Genomic DNA, 17965 nt, shown 5'->3' with positions numbered 1-17965 from the left:
AAACTATATCTTATTGCTTGCCTTCTTAGTAAGTAGGGGTAAAGATGAAGGGATGGAGATAGAAAAAAAAATTAATGAATATTAAAAATAACTGTATATCACCTAAAAAACAAAAGGACCCTGTATCAAACTAAGTTCTGGGATGCCAATTTACATTTTGGAGTAGATTTGGGAGAGTAATTTCATTCAATGTACAAATTATGTGTTTAAGGGTTTTTTTTTTTTTCAGAAAACTGTAAACTCCAATAGAGCAGGTGTTATGTTTTTTTTCTAAAATTTATAACTCTTTTAGCATCTATTGTAAGTTGAGTCAACTATTAAGTTCTTAATATATTTTTCTTGAGTGATTGTGTTCTGGTACTTTGGTTTTTCTTGGCAGCTACACTCCTAAGTATTTAGCATTGGCTGCAGGTATTTTAAATGGAATTTTTTTCCTATTCCTTCCTGTTGAATTTTGTTGGTAATAGAAAGAAATGCTTATTTATGTGGGTTTATTTTATATCCTACAACTTTGCTGAAGTTTTAAATTATTTCAACTAGTTTTTTTAGTTGATTTTCTACAATCATCTCCCAATACCCTCATATCATCTACAATAGTAATTTTGTTTCCTCATTGCTATTGTAATTCCTTCTATTTCTTTTTCTTCTCTTACTGTTAGAGACAGAATTTCTAGAACAATACTGAATGATAGTAGTGATACTGACCATCTTTGTTTAATATCTAATCTTATTGAAATGGTTTCTGCTCATCCTTAAACAGATAATGCTTGTTCTCAATTTAAATTTATACTACTTAATGTTTTAAGGAAAGCTCCTTTTATTCCTGTGTTTGCTAGTGGATTTAATAGTTTTTAATATTTTTTCATATTAGTCCTTTTATAAAAGGATACTCAAAAAAAAATTAAGAAAGTGAAAAAAGGTGGCTTTGTTTTGGATCGAGACTCCATTGTTATTTTCCTCTGGAAGTAGATAGCATTTTTTTTAAATTATGAATTCTTTGGGATTACTTTGGATCACTCTGTTGCTGTGTATAGCTAAAGTTATTCACAGTTGTTCCTTGTAAAGCTTTCCTTTCACTGTCTACAATGTTCTCCTGGTTCTGCCTGCATTATGCTGTTTCATTCATATAAGTCCAAACTTTTCTTAGTTTCTCTTGCCCATCATTTCTTACTGCATAATAGTTTAATATTACAATTATATTGAATAACTCATCTATTCCTCTATTTATGGGTATCCCCTCACTTTTTGATTCTTTAAATATTTTTGCTTTAAATATTTTTGTACATATAGGTGTTTCTGTTCCCTCTTTTTTATCTCTTTGAGTTACAAACTTATTAATGGTACTGCTGCATCCTAGGTATATAATGTTTTTTATCCCTTTGGAAATAAGTCCAAATTATTCTCCAGAATTGTTCAATCAGTTCACAATTTCTCTAATAGTGGAATAATATCCTATTTTTCCAACACCATCCACAAGTTTTGTCATTTTCCTTTTCTGTTCTAATAGCCAATCCAATAAATGTGTAGTGTTTAAGAAATTAAAAAAAAAAACATCTAAGTTATCATTCTGAATTGGAGATCCAACTTTAATGGTGGGAAATTAGAGTTAGTTGTCTCAAAATACCCAGTCTGTGCAAAGACCTCCTTTAGATATACAATAATCTGTTTTCTAGTACTTTTACAATCAAATAACGTTATTAATAAAACCAAATGGACAGAATATGGTACTAAAGTTTAGGGAATATTTGCTAAGAGAGTTAATAAATTCCAAATTAAGGATTACGGAGGAGGAGGAGCTCCCATTTGTCCTTATCTTTCTGGTGATTTAGCCTCAATTAAGACTTCTCATTTAGACATCAGAAAGATTTAGAAAGACCAGGTACTCTCTTAAATGTCTCAGTCTCTAGTTTTCATGATTTATGGTATGTCACAAATACTGTTCATCACTGCAGTTTGAAAGTAAAAATAAGAGAAAATATGGGAATGAATTTAATCAGGAAACAATTCTTGGTCATTTTTAAATGATACTACAAATATTTGAATGATATAATTGGACGAATTATTATACTGTCTCTGGGAGAAAACTTAAACATAAACCAAATCACCCTCTCTGGATTATAAAGTCTAAGGAACAAAATTTGTATATAAATCTTTCACAAAAGCAAATACCATCTTGCCCATGTAATATATTTCTAATTTCTATGATTAACTCAATAGTTGTTTCTGTTTTCTTTATATAGGAATCAGGACTTAGTAAAGCTGTACACTTAACATTCCAAAGTTGATAACTGAAGCTCTTAATGTTATTGGAAGTTATAATATTTTAATGTCCCACATTATATATATATATATATATTTATACATATCTTTTCTACTACTATGGTTATGGTTAATATTATACTATTGTAACTGATATCTTATGCACAATTAGTTTACTAATTGGTTCTAATTCTTTTGGAAATCATAATTACATTTCTTACCTAAAAGATTATATGTGAGTCCTTGTTTTATAATCACAGATATAAAAGTAATAAAGACAATTTCCTTTTTATTTTATTTTTTTAAACAATATTTTATTTGGTCATTTTCATACATTGTTCATTGGAAACAGATCATTTTCTTTTCCTCCCCCCCAACCCCCGCCACCCCTTCTCTAGCCTATGCAGGATTCGTCTGGGTATCACATGTGTCCTTGCTCTGAACCCATTTCCTTGTTGGTATTTGCATTAGGGCGCTCATTTAGCATCTCTCCTCGATCATGTCCCCTCAACCTCTGTAGTCAAGCAGTTGCTTTTCCTCGGTGCTTTTACTCCCTCAGTTTGTCCTCTGCTTGAGGATAGTTTTTTTTTTTCCTCGTAGATCGCTGCAGGTTGTTCAGGGACATTGTAAAGCCATTACTGGAGAAGTCCATTACGTTCTCTTTTCCACAATGTGTCAGTCTCTGTGTACAATGTTCTCTTGGTTCTGCTCCTCTCATCACTTCGTGGAGGTTGTTCCAGTCTCCATGGAATTCCTCCACTTTATTATTACTTTGAGCACAAAAGTATTCCATCACCAACATATACCACAATTTGTTCAGCCATTCCCCAATTGAAGGGCATCCCCTCATTTTCCAATTTTTGGCCACCACAAAGAGCGCAGCTATTAATATTCTTGTACAGGCCTTTTTTATTATTATCTCTTTGGTGTACAAACCCAGCAGTGCTATGGCTGGATCAAAGGGCAGACAGTATTTTATCTCCCTTTGGGCGACAATTTCCTTTTTAAATGGTACCTCAGAATTGTTTTAATTGTTCTTTAAGTAATAGTGACAGAGCATTTTTGCATGACTTAAAAGAGATTTAATTACTTTGTCTGAGAACAGCCTATTTATATCTTTTGATCATTTTTTTAGTTGGGGAATGACTTGTGTTCTTATACATTCAACTCATTTCTCTATGTATTTTATAATTGAGGTCTTTGTTAGAGAGACTTGTTATAAAATTTTGGAACCATATGATTACTGTGTATTTGTCTCCATCTTATTTCCCTCCACTTATCCTTTTCTCTCTCCTTTCATGCTATTCATCTTCAAAAGCATTTAGCTTCTGACCACACCCATCCATCAAATTGCTTTTTTTCTATCAACACCCCCTTTTCTTATCCCCTTCCTCTCTTACCTTCCTGAAAGGTAAGGTAGATTTCTATGCCCAAATGATTGTGTGTTCTTCTCTCTAAGCCAATTCCAATGAAAATAAAGTTTAAGTGCTCTTCTCCTCACCTTCTTCTTATTCACCTCCACTATAAAATGTCTTTCATACCTCCCTTATGTGACATAATTTACTCCAGTCTATTTCTCTCTTCCCTATTTTCCAAATATATATCTCTTTTCATTCTTTAATTGCATTTTTATATATTATCACATCATCTTCAACTTGCATAATTGTCCTCTATGTATGTATACTACTTTAACTGTCCTAAGATTGATAAAATGTTGAAAATACATAAGAATTATGTTCCCATGTAGGATATTAAATTGTATAATGTTATTGAGTGTCTTTTGATTTCTCTTCCATGTTTGCCTTTATGTTTCACTTCAGTCTTGCATTTGAGAACCAAATTTTCCATTCATCTATGATCTTTTTATCAGGAATATTTGAATGTCCTCTATTTCATAGAATATCAATTTTCCCCAAAATGATTTTGCTCAGCTTCACTGAGTAAGTGAATCTTGGTTGAAGTTCCACCTACTTTGCCCTCTGGAGGATCATGATCCAAGCCCTCTGATCCTTTAATGCTGAAGCTACAAAATCTTGTGTTATCCTATTGGTAACTCCACGATTATTTGAATTGTTTTTGACTGTAGTCAATATTTTCTCATTGAACTAGAAGTTTCATGAATCTGGATATAATATTCCTTGGAGTTTTACCTTTGGGATCTCTTTCAGAAGGTGAATGTTGTATACTTTAAATTACTAATTTACCCTTTCCATCTAGAATATCAGGACAGTTCTCCTTTATAATTTCTCAATAGATGATATCTAACCTCTATTTTTGATCATGGCTTTTATTTAGTCCAATAATTCTTACACTACCCCTGAGATGTTTCACATTTTCTTCTATGTTTTCATTTTTTTTTTACTTTGACTGTTTCTTGATGTCTCATGGAGTCATAATCTCTTTTTCCCTATTCTAAGTTTTAAGGCATTTTCTTCAGTTTTGGTAACTCCTTATCCATTTGGCCAATTCTATTTTTTTGAAGCTGTTGACTTTTTTCCCCATGATTTTCTTGTATCACACTCATTTCTTTTTAGTTTTTTCTTCTATATATTTGATTTTAAAAATCCTTGGTGAGCTACTCCAATAATTTTGTTTGGACTTGAAAGCATTACATATTTTTTTTTTCTGGGAGGCTTTGGTAGCACTAATATTGACTTTGTTGTCTTCTTCCGAGTTTTTAACTTGGGCTTTCCTGTGACCAATATAACTTTTCCTATAGTTTCTTTTGTTGTTTGTTCATTTTTTAGCTGCCTTCTTTTCTACTTTTACTTTTTTTCTTTTCTTTTAATTAAATTAAAAAAAAACTTCATGTAAAGCTCTATTCCTGTATTAAAGGGAACACTGTTCTGAACTTTAGGTTCTTTGTATAGCTTCCTTCAGAATTGGCTCTAGGAATCTATACGTTTTCAGTTCTTCCAAGGTGGAATGATCTAAGGCTATAATACTATCTTTGCTTGTATTCCAGTCTATCTGCAAGCATAAGCATTGTTTTATGCCTTGGAAATGTGACCAGGGTCCCCTGTTCCCCTGATGCCTCAAGTCCTCATAGGTGCTAGTGTTCCTCTGACCTTGAAACCAGGGCCTAGGACTGCAATATGAATCAGTGTATAGGTAATGTGACAAGTGTACTGCATGCAAAGCCAGCAAAGGGAACTGTGTAATATTCTTCTGATCAGCTCTGCTCCCATCCCCTTTCCATCTATAGCTGAGAGCTCTGGAAACCTTTACTTCTGATTAAGCCAATGCCAAGGCCAGTTGCTGGGGTTGGGCCTGATTTGGCAAGTTACTTTGGACTACACTTCCACCCAGGTGCAGTTGATCTTTCACTGGCTGCCTAAGTTCTTTTGAGCTTCAACAATTACTTCATACTTTATTTTTGTGGGTTATACTGCACCAGAATTCACTGAGACATTATATCATAGTTGTTTAGAGTTCAATTTGGTAGAGATCAGATTGGTCTCTATTCCTTCTCCACAATCTTGGCTTCACCCTGCTCTCCTCTTTTTCACAAAAAAGCATCAGACTTCATGAAAACAAAACAAACAAACAAAAAAAAACATTTTGACCAGATGATTTGTGCTTAACTCATAACTATTAACCCAATTTGTATTTTTTTAAGAGATTAAACCCTGCCAAGTCCCTTCTTTCATATTTTACAATTTTCTCTTCTTTCTTATCCTTATTTTCTCTCTGGATATACTTAGAAGGCAGAATTTATGAGTGAGAATCTCTGTTACTCCTTAACCCTCAATTCTGTGTGAGCTCTACTATTCTTTCCCAAAATGTAGTATTGACAATGGCAAAATGACAGCTTTAGAAACTTTTCACTGCTCAGGAAAGTTGATCTTTTTACTGATGTTTTACATTATCAGAACTTTTAGCATGTTTTATTTATTTTTTTTATATTACCTTGGCTGAAAACCATCCTGTTCCAGTTATTTACTATGCTTGAGTTGCACAAGCTATTTGATAACATCCTCTTTGGATACTCTAGCTAAATGTGAATAATTATGTCCAATAAAAATAGTCCTTGAAATTGACACTTTACCATCAGTCACTGCAATAAAGATTAATGTCAGGAATTCATTTAATCTCATGGCAACCTTGTCATTTCATTTAATTGACTTCTGTTCCCAGGTTTTGATGATTTAGTGGACATGTAGGCATGCATTTGCATTTATTTCTTCTAATATATTTGAAAATCATTGATATCTTTATGTTATTTATTCTTACTGTTCTCCCTTTTGCTGAGTCAATACCTATTTTAAAATTCTACAATCTGTCCTCATTAGAAAAAAATGAAGATAACATTATCCATTTTGAAATATGATAGTTTTTCTTTTCTACTTAGAGATCAGAACAATTGTAGAGTATTTATTCCCAACATCAATTTTTTAATATCATACTGTTTTATCCTCTATCAAAAGAAGGGAAAAGAATGTTTAAAAAATTCCTTTGAAATATAATAGTGAGTTTTGGACTGTGAGTATTTGGTAGATAGTTTTAGTCTTGGAAACCTTGAACAAACTCATAAGAATCATTATATTTGGAGATGAAAGAAATCTCAGAGACCACACATAGACCTATCCCTACTAAACAAAAACATTGCCTGTATATTATCCCAAACTAAGAGTTATCTGATATCTTCTTGCATTATGACAATGTAGCATCCCTCATTTCTCCCTATGAAACAGCTCATTTTATTTATAGACAGATATAATTTGGTAATGATTATTTTTCTTACAGTGAATTCAAAATTACCTCCACATAATTTTTGCCCAAAAGTTCTATTTCTACCCTACGAGGTCAAGGAGAGCAAGGCTATTTCTTTTGCCACGTGAAGATCATAAATTGAAAGGTACAATGCACCTTCGAGGCCTTCTCATCCAACTCCTTCATTTTTTCAGATGATGAAAATGAGGTTCAGATGATAAATGACTTGCCCAAGTTCACTGTGTAAAAGATGGCAAAATCAACTCAAACTCAAGCTCTCTGTTTTCAAATCCCTTGCTCTTTCAATTGATAATATGAAAATGTATGTTGCCCTATCTTCCCCTCCTGTAAAATTAGAATTTTTTTCTCAGAACTATTTTCCCCAGCTTTACATGTTTTTTCTCACATTAAGTGCTAACTTAGGGAGGATATATTTTTGGGTAGCTCCTCTCTCATTCTTCTCCTGGAAAGGAGGCTGGGGAAGTTGGGTGAGTACCAAGCAGGAAAAATTTTCTCACATGGCTTTACTCAGGCTTTTATGTTTATTCTTTTATTTCTCCTACTTCAAGTGATTATTAATAAACTTTATAAAATATAATACTTGGAGTTATTGGATATTAATTTAAATTTTATATCTCCTACCACAACACATGCTAACGATTTCATCTCTGGGCTTCAATTTTCATATATGTTACTGGAGGAGATTGGAAGAAGATCCTCTTCTAAAATTTCTTTCAACAATAATACTTAATAAACCAGATGAAATTTTATATATATCATATTTCAATTTTTGAGACCCACATCCTATGAAATATCTATACATGTATGCATGCATATACATGTACACAAGCATACTACATGTATATCTATATATTTATATACTGGAGGAGTTGAATGCCATTGTTCCTTTGAAATTTTTCAAAAGTAATTCTTTAGGAGCCAAAGAAGATTATTTGGATTTGAAAATGTATCTTAGCTTGTGACTGCATTTCTCAGCATGCCCCAGAGGTCCCTCCTACTTCTTGGCTTGGGATTGGCCTTGAACTGGACCAGGAATGGCCACTCCCTAGCACAGGATTGGTCCAATTCAAGACCTATACTACACCAGGAAATAGGAGGGAGGGACCTTTGGGGCATGCTGGGAAATGTAGTGACTGGCCAACATATATTTTAAAACTCACATTTATATATATTAGTATATTTTATTTTTACAAATGCGTAATATTAGACTCAGAGGCATTAATTGACAAACACATTAACATATAGTTAACATTCCAGATGCAATCATAATCTATATATTCTGACTGACAAAAAATTTAACAAATAAATTTCAACTGAAAATATTTTTCTTTTCACTTTCTTTTTAAAAGTAGATTCATATATTTGAGTCTCAATATGTAAATATAGAGCAATAAATAAAATTTCAGTCAAGAATTTCAAGACATCAGCACTTGAATTGATAAAATGTAAAGGGTTAATTTATTATTTTTGTTCTTCCTCCTCTTCTTCCTTTTTCTCTTCTTTAGTCCAGGAGTTCAATATATTAAAAAAAACAAAACTGGAAATTAACCTCATTGTACAATACAAAGATTAGAAAGGAAGGCTTCCCAGATTTATTATAAAATCTCAACATTTCTTCTTTATTTTTACTATTTCCCCTCATTAAATAGGAACATAATTTAGATTGGTCACATAATATTTTCCATCCAACAAAATAATCTCTTACTGATCAATGCTTTGAAAGAAAATCCAGAATTTTTCTAATTTTACTAACTCTCATTCAAATACACTTTTTTTCCCCTCTTACATCATTGGCAAGGTTCTACTTTCTCATGTGCAAAACCTATATAGTATCTATTCAATTTTGAGAATTCCTTAAAGTGATTACTTAATTAATTGAAAAAGAAACAGCAACAGGGCTACCAGCTGAATATATCTCTATGTTAATAAAATATATTTATGTATGCATATATAATTTCATATATGTATGTATACATATATATGCTTGTTGATTGATTGTTATATTAATACATATCTATTTTTAGCATCATATTATCTATAAACCTATAAAAGGGTTGTTATCTGCATTGGTGAATAGTTACTCATATGTAGAAAATAAAACATTTTTCTGTAACAATATCTAAATCATAACCATACATTTATATGAGAATGATTTTGTTTTTTAAGTAGTCATTCCCAAATATACTCTCATTAATTCAATAAACATACCATTGATATATTTCTTCCTTATTCTTCCTTTATCAATAATAAAAGTTGGATTTCTGTGAGACAAAATGAATTCTCCTACTTCTATTCCTGTCCTTCAAGAGAACATTTATAGATTTCACTCCATTCTATTTCCCTTTTTGGAAGGCTGGGAGAATGAGGAGTTGTTTGTCTTTGTACTGTTTCCATTCTCTATTTCTCATTCTTAGAAACAATTTCATGGAGGAAGTGTGGTGGCATAGGAGAATTTGTTTTGTATCCTGTGTTATGAGCTATATGATATTCAAATTACCTCTACCCATCCTTTTTTCAAATTCTGTCACTTTGGCTTATATAGGATCCCTGTGTCTATTCAAAACTGCCTTTTGCCTCTATTAACCAAAAGGCTTTCTGCTTCTGTACTTACAAGTTTCAATTCTATCATTCTTCTATTAAAAGTATCTACAACTTTATCAAGTTTTTCCAACATGTTTCCCAAATTTCCACTTGTATTTGTCCTATATATTTCTTCTTTCAGAATTCTAATTTGCAACCTAAATTTTAGTTTTATTCTTCTTTTTAAAGGTATATTTATCTCTTAATTGATGCTATACTTCCTTCTTATTATCTGTTATGTTTGGCAGATTCAGAAAATTTATTGTCTAGCTTTCTTTTTCATTGAGGGCTTTTTTTAATCACTTCCTTTTAGGGTATATTTATCAATTTTATTTTGAAATTTCTTAGTTTTCTTGCTCATATTTTTCTTCATTCTTTAAGAGTCACAATTGATCTCACATTGGGAGATAGATATAATCCTTCTTTGTTTTTGTCTCCTCCTCCATTATTCTTAGAACTTTGTGTCTCTACTCTTTACCTTAATTTTTTTCCTTCAAGGATTGTTATTATTTTCTTTAGTTGTTTCTGTATAGGCAGATCTGGGTGTCCTCAAACTCTAGTAAATTGCAGTATTTTGGAGTATCTATATTCCTGTTCTGTGAAAACTCTAGGAGAAGTGGTTGAACTATCCATTTTCCTAAGAATTGATACCTCTTCCCCTTTAGTAGTTTCTTCAAAACTCAGATTTTGAACTCTTCATTGATGGTTTCCCTTGAGAAGCTGGTAAAGGATAATGGTCTCAGTCTATTATCAGGTAGTAGGTGGTGGAGAAGAGGAGGTTACAGAGAAACTATCTTCAGAGGACCTAACTTAACAGCTGGCATTTATATAGTGCATAAAGTTTCATAAAGGTCATTGCAAATATTGTCATGCTTTGGAATCATAAAAACTTTCAGAGGAAGGTGCTATTATAGTTTTCATTTTAAAGATAAGGAAACTGAGGCAGGCAGAATAAATTATTTCTGAAGGCTCACACAGCTAGTTAGTTTCTGAGGCTGGATATGGACTCCAGCACCTAGGTTCGTGGTGAGGAGCAAAGGTCCCTGTCAGAGAAGCACTTACCTTTTTGTCAGAGAGAGAGAAAGAAGAAATATATTCTAAGAGTTATGGAAATGACAGATTCTATCAATTAGGAGGATCCAAAAGATAAAGTAGCAACAGAATCAGGTTAATCTCTCAGCCAAGAGACATACCAGAGTCCAAAATTAAATCCTAAGAAAAGATACTGGATAGACAAGGAAAAATACTGGAGTGGTTTGCCATTTCCTTCTCCAGTGAATTAAGGCAAACAGAGGTTAAATACTTACCCAGAGTCACATAGCTAATAACTGAGGTCACATTTGAACTCAGGTCTTCTGATTCCAGGCTCATTGATTTATCCAATGAGCCACCTACCTGCTTCCTAATGAGAGCTGGCATTATTTAGTTTTTTTTAAGGTTTGAAAAGTACATTAAATGTGTTGTCTCATTTTATCCTCAGAAAAATCCTGTGAGGTTGATGCTAATATCCTTATTTTCTACATAATGAAACTAAGGATCAGCAAGATAAAATAATTTGACCAGTTACACAGTTACTAAATGCCAGAGTTAGAAAACCCGAGTTCAAATCCTTCATCAAATCTCAGTGTTCTATTCATTATATCACACTACCTGGAAGACCAAATTTCCAAACTATTTAACAATTTTGCCATGTGGACTTTGTGGAAACTTTGTTATACAAGGCACTTGAATGGAGAAAGCTCGTCTCCCCAAATTACTGTATTTATTCTAGAATTTGGGATATCAGACTTTGAAGAGCAACATTTACTGATGAAAACAAAATTTTAACTGGAGAGAGAATATTGGGAAGAGTATTGATCTGACTAAATTATTCCTCCTCTACTTATCAGATGATATAAAAATATAGCCAAGCCTGGTATCTCTTTAAGTTTGGACAAGTTCCTGCTCTTTGAAATCAGAAAGAACAGCACTATTAGGTATGTAATAATTTACATTGTCCCTGATGGCCCCGTAAAAGTTTAAAGCTTAGGTAACAGCTAAGTATTTCAATGGATAGAGAGCCAGGTCTAGAGATGGGAGGTCCTGGGTTCCAGTATGGCCTCAGACACTTCCTAACTGTGTAACCTAAATAAGTTTCTTAACTCCCACAGCCTGGTCATTACTGCTATTCAGCCTTAGAACTAATACATAGTATTAATTCTAATGTAGAAGGTAAGTGTTTAAAAATTATATATATATAATATATATATACATATATATATATATATAAATCGAGGATTTGGATCTTATTTAGTAAATATAAGGATCTTAATTCATTATGCTTCATTCAATCAGTCTGCCATCATCTGCTAACATTTAAGCTAAGGTAAAGTCTGTTTTTGGGGACACATAACCATAGCTCCAGATGTTTGTCAGCTATTTTAATTGAACAATATAATTAATGATATTCAGCTTCAATTATAAATGTTATTTAATTGAAGCCTACTAGAATAAGACCTGGCAGCACTGAGTTACTTAATTCTCATGGTAGACAGGTGCTTAGATCCAAATAGCTTACTGTATGTGTTAGCAAAAGTGATTTTTTAAGTGCTGAACATCTCAGAAGGCTCAATTTTGGGTCAGCTGGACCTATTTTTCTCAAGGTTCAAAAGTATATCCAGGCCATGAGGAGGTAGCTCTATGCATCTAATATAACTACCTTGCTACTTTTCCAGTTGGAGTTAATGTCTCTTCTACGTGTCATTGCCATTCATTAGATGGAAAGCCTAGTAAGTGTAGGGTTTAACAATACACTATTTATTCCACATCCAGAGAAAGAACTGTGGGAGCAGAAAGTCAGAAGAAAAACATATGATCAATCACATAGTATAATGGGAATATGATTAGGGTTTTGATGTTAAAAGATTACTCTATTGCAAATATGAATAACATGGAAATAGGTTTTGAACAATGATACATATATAACCCAGTGGAATTGCTTGTCAGAACTTGGAAGGGGGAGGGATAAGGGGTGGGAAAAATCATGCCTCATGTAACCATGTAAAAATGCTCTAAATAAATATATTAATTAAAAAAATAATACAGTACTTATAAGGGAGTGAACCAGCATGTTTGTAATTAGTCATATAAGGAGTTCTAGGAATAGAAAAATGAAATATTTTTCTTAATTTAAGAATTTTCTTATTTTCTGGGGGAAAAAAGAACCTATATCTAACTAATAAGAACCAAATACTACAAAATACTACATTTGAAATGAAAAATTTGTTTGGTGTGTTAGATAATTTAATTATTTAACCAGATTGAACATAGTACTGCTGTTACCATTTGAACAGAAATGAGTAATCAGGACTGCAAACCATTCAGTAATTAAGATAAAATTGATTCAGTGTTCTAATTATTATGATTTAAAGAGACTTTATTTTCAAAAATTGACTATGGATATCAAATAACTTTTGCCACTTTTTTAAAATATAAAGACTTTTAATTATCTTTTTCTGATTCTTCCAATATTTTATTAAATATGCAGACTTTTAGAAGTGGCTACTAGAAAAATTAAAATGAATACTCTTTCCAGTCTGAAAAGTATAGGTTTTTTTTTCTGAATGCTAGGAAACAGTACTTTGAAATAAATTTTTATTAAGTTCAATGTCTTCTCATTTTTCCTTTTTTCCTCAATCTTCCCAAAACATGATTTATCAAGTATTTTTATGAAGTTTATGCTATATTGCCATTAACCTTGAAGTATGACCCACTGTCTAAATATTTCTGGGATTCAATGTTTCTATTATCAAGTATAATTCTTAGAATGTCCTTATCTTTAACTATTTTTAAGCAGCCTTCAAGTTTACAAGAAAAATGAGTGAACTTAATGTTGCTGATTTCCATGTAATCTCTGAACATGACTCAGAGCTTGACAAAAGTGAATAAAAGAAATTGGGATAATTTCATCTCCTATTACATCAAATCATTTTCCTCCATTCCCTATACTCCACTTACAGGTCACCTGGAAGGGGGCAAAGCTGAAGTGGGAGAAATTCAGATGGGAAAGAAAAGAGGAAAGATCAAGAGGAAATAGGAAATGAAGAGTAGGTGGAACAATTTTTCAAAATGTGTCTGACACTGTTCTCTTCCTTTTATTCCAATCAATTAAAAAAAACAAAAACAAAAACAAAAACAAATATGTCAAACATGTTCTAGGTACTGGGAATACAAAAATAAATATACCACAGGCTTTGCTTTCTTGCCATATCTACACAGACTGTTACCTTAGGACCAGACTATTTTTAAATCTTTCTAACTGATCTTCCAACCTCAATTATCCTCAAAGAAATAAATTGTATACACAGCACTATATTAATCTTTGTAGCCAACTGATTTCATTTTGTGATTTTCCCATTATGTTATGACCCTGGATGTCCAGAAGATATCTTAAACTCAATATTTCCAAAACAGAGCTCATTATCTTTACCTCTGAACCCTCATTTTCACTTTCCTTGTTTCTAAAGAAGAGAATAGCATCCTCCTCCTCCCAGTCCTTTAAGCTTTCATGCTAGGAGTCATCCTGTATTACTTACTTTCTCTTACACTTTATATCCAATGTGTTGTCAAAGTTTATTAATTTCACCTTCATGATTTCTTTTGAATATACTTCCTTTTCTCATCTGGCATGGTCACCACTCTAATGCAGGTCCATATTATTTCATTTCCTGTATTATTGCCATATCCTGCTATTGTTTCTGCCTGCCTCAAGCCTCTCCCCACTCTAATCCAACTTCCATCCAGCTGCCAAAATGATTTTCCTAAAAGTACAGTTGCAATTGTGTCACCACTCTACTCAATAAAATCTACTAGCTTCCTATTGCCTCCAGAATAAAATTTAAATGATCAATTTTGTGTTAAAAGCCTTTTATAACCAAGCCCCCTCCTATACAGTCAGTCTTCTTTGAAATTTCTCCTTGATAAATACTCTTTGATCAAGGGACACTGGCTTCCAGCTGTTCTGTAAACAAAACACTCCCCTCTTTTCTGACTTTCAGGACTAGAACACTCTCCTCTGCTCCTACTGCTTACCTCCCTGGATCCCTTTAAATCAAACTAATATCATCTCTTCTATAGGAAGCCTTTCCCAGTATCTCTTAATTCCAGTGAGTTCCGTCAGATATTAATTTCTTATTTGTTCTTTCTATATCTTGCTTTCTAAATATCCATTTGCCTCTTGTTTCTCCCAGTGGATTGCAAGCTCCTTTTGGGGCAGGAACTGTCTTAAATTTTTATTTTCAGTTGGAGAGATTAGCAAGATGCTTAGTAAGTGTTTATTGATTGAAAGCTACTTAAGACTATCTGACTAAAAGAATTTTTGTCTGATAATATGGGGATGAGGGTGGGGAAAACACACTGACAGGGGTTGGAGCCTAATGTGGTAATAGTGATTGACTGTTTATTCTCTTTGAATGCTGCCAGTTGAGATTTAGCCTAACTCTATGATCCAGAACTTTATCTTTGAGAGCAACAGCTAAAAATGATTTTCTGAGTTAAAATGAGGTATATTACTGAATGACATTTTGATTCTCCTCATATTTTCATTCAAACTCTCCCCAAATAATACTCCTAGAAGGACTTCTGCTCTCTTTTCCCAATAATTATGGCATCTACTTTAATACCTATTCCAATTACATGTTTTTACCAAGGCTTTCCCCTCCAGTCCAATGTGAACTTCTCTAAACTCTTGAAACTTACTGCTTGTATCATTAATTTTAATGCTTATATATCTAGCATATCCCAATTTTATTTAACTATTTCTTATATAAGCCTTCATTTCCCAAATAGATTGTGATTTCTATGAGGGCAGAAACTGCTGAATGATTAACTACTTCATGATGATTTCCTGGTAGGTAAAGCGTTATTGGGAAAATATCATGTTTAAGGTGCTGTTAGAAAGAGGTAGATATATTGAAATGGTTAGTGGATATAACTTGCAGACTTTAGTTAGCATTCTACAACACTTGCCATGAATTGGACTGATCCCTGATTAATGGACTTTGGTGGCTATATTTAAATATATAAATTTAAATTCTTTCAAATGTGATTTCTAGGTTGTTGTTGTCATTTTTATTTCCTCTGAAAGCTTCTCATTCATGACTTCTAGAACCAAGAATAAATAATGAATGTTTATTTTTTTAAAAATTGAACAAATCTACCTCTAATTTGAATTCTCAGTGACTTCAATGGATTTTCTATTTATGGAATCACTTAGTCTAAGTCAAGCACCAAGCAATAAGAATAAATAAGAAATATCATATTCCTACTACCATTATCTAATACTATTTGTCCTTTTGACTTTGCAGAACTTTATGCTAAAACACCTCACAAACAATGCTATAAGTATTATTGTAGGTGTCCTATTTCAAATGGGACTCTCAGCATCCATGTGTTTGGTATTCTTTGGTTTTTATTCAGGTAATATTTATTCATTCATTCATTCATTCATTCATTCATTCGGCACGGTAGCAGGGCCTTTATCCTTTTCTAAAGGTATAGAATAATTTTTGCCAATTCCCTTCCTCTTTATTGATTTCACTTTTGTCTGGTTGCACTGTATGTACTGAAATAGGAAAATCCTTTTTAAGCAATTACATGTAAAGCCAATATAGCAAATGGCAAAGGTGTAAAATTATAATAAAAAAGGAAAGGATAATTAACTTCAATAGTTTTTCTGTGACAATTGCAAATTTTGTTTTGTGTTTTAGGTCAGAAGGAAAGGCTTTCATGGTCACTGTTTATGGGATTTCAGTGTGATATTTTTAAGTGTGATTAAGGCATGTGTGAAAAGTTCATATCCTGAATAATATATTTTTAAAATTTATAGATAACTTTTTTCAGATTACAAAATATCCCTTAATATATTTTAGTTAACCAGATTCTCACCCTCATTTGATTTTAAATATTAGCTTTCAAACTGTCTGCAATCTTTGCAAACAAAGGAGATTAAAAACAAGACATTGTTTTAAATTATGGGTCAAGGTATTGGTATGAGTTTTCTAGAAAAGTTTAAGATTTTTAAGTTACTAGTAGTGTGTGATATACATGCCAATGATGACACATCTTATCATCCATTCTCTCTTGCCATCTTCCCTTTAGCCAATTTCATCTGACAAGAGTGATAGTGCTGTCTATTATCAGTAGAATAATTTGTCATATGCTCTTGATAGCAAATGACATTGGATGTTCATTTGTAGTATGTGACACACACCTGAATTATTTCCTTTAAAGAATAAAAAAGCAGGTTAGAGGAAATGCAGATGCATATGATGGATTGAAGACATTGAATCTGCTAACTTAATGGATGTATCAGTGAGTGGGGATGGAATAAAGCATAGATTCATTTGATCTATAAAAACATTTCTGCTGTACCATATCTTCACAGAGACATTTATTGAATTAATAATAGCATAATCATACAAAATTCCTTGAAAAGCATGATAAAATAGACAATTTTTTTAAACCTTTACCTTCAGTCTTGGAGTCAATACTGTGTCTTGGCTCCAAGGCAGAAGAGTTGGTAAGGGCTAGGCAATGGGGGTCAAGTGACTTGCCCAGGGTCACACAGCTAGGAAGTGTCTGAAGCCAGATTTGAACCTAGGACCTCCCATCTCTAGGCTTGACTCTCAATTCACTGAGCTACCCAGCTGCCCCCTAAAATAGACAATTTTGATTACCAGTTTCTACTAATATGAACAAAACATGAAATGAAGAAATCTGTGGTCATCAGAAATATTCACTACTGCTGTGGAGTTTATATAGCACAGGACCCGAAGAAAAGAGGAGATGGCAAATTCTTCAAGATGATCCTCTTTACAAATGAAATTGTATCAAGCCACATTATGGAACATTCTAAGTGAGATCCACAATTACTCCAGAAGGAAAAGACTGAAGAGAATAAGCACTTACTCTGTGTCAAACATAGGCCCAAATATTTTATAATATTATTTCATTTAATCCTCAAACTTAAAAATATTTCTCAAAATTTTTATGAAGAAATGTAAAATCAATGAAGAATGACTAACCTCCTAACACATGTGGTTATCCCATAGAAATACTCAATACATTAACACATATATTTTGAACAAATACTATAAACTGATATTAACCCAGAATTGAATAAAAGGAAATAGCATATTGGGCTTCTTTTGGCAAATTTCATAATTCTGTTACTCAACCATATATTAGTTCGGAAAAAAGTAAATATTTTTGAAACTCAGCATCATTTGATAGTTATCTATGGATCTCAGTATTGGAACATTTTAGTCTCCAAAATATTAATGTTAAGGATCTCCCAGAGAACAAAGATGGGCCTGAGTGAACTGAGACACCTTGCAGGAAAATCAGTGTAAAA

The sequence above is a fragment of the Monodelphis domestica genome, chromosome 6 (genome assembly GCF_027887165.1).
Source record: "Monodelphis domestica isolate mMonDom1 chromosome 6, mMonDom1.pri, whole genome shotgun sequence".
Lineage (NCBI taxonomy): Eukaryota > Metazoa > Chordata > Mammalia > Didelphimorphia > Didelphidae > Monodelphis > Monodelphis domestica.
This window is presented reverse-complemented; position numbering follows the sequence as displayed.